Below are 456 nucleotides of genomic sequence, written 5' to 3' on the forward strand. Positions count from 1 at the left end.
TCACTCACACACACACACACACACAAACACACACACACACACTCTCACACACACTCACATGCACACTCACACACGCACACACGCGCGCCCTCACAAACACACACAGGCGCACACTCACACACATGCACATGCACACACACACACACACACACGCACACTCACACACTCAGACACACACACGCACACTTACACATGCGCACTCACACACACACATACACTCAGACACACACACGCACACTCACGCACACAGACACACGCGCACACGCACACTCACAAACGCACACACACTCACGCACACACACGCACACACTCACACACACGCACATGCACACACGCACACTCACACGCACACACACACTCAGACACACACTCACACGCACTCACACACACAATCAGACACACGCACGCACTCACACACGCACACTCACACACACACACTCACACACACTCAGACAC

At 54.2% G+C, this 456-nt stretch overlaps 1 protein-coding gene across 2 annotated transcripts in view; it reads left to right on the forward strand.

The window, feature by feature from the left end:
- LOC107570126 (collagen alpha-1(II) chain) overlaps positions 1-456 on the forward strand; it is a 42,188-nt gene that overhangs the window by 1,085 nt on the left and 40,647 nt on the right. The window lies entirely within an intron of this gene.

This window comes from Sinocyclocheilus grahami, unplaced genomic scaffold, assembly GCF_001515645.1.
Source record: "Sinocyclocheilus grahami isolate Dianchi unplaced genomic scaffold, SAMN03320097.WGS_v1.1 scaffold1418.1, whole genome shotgun sequence".
Lineage (NCBI taxonomy): Eukaryota > Metazoa > Chordata > Actinopteri > Cypriniformes > Cyprinidae > Sinocyclocheilus > Sinocyclocheilus grahami.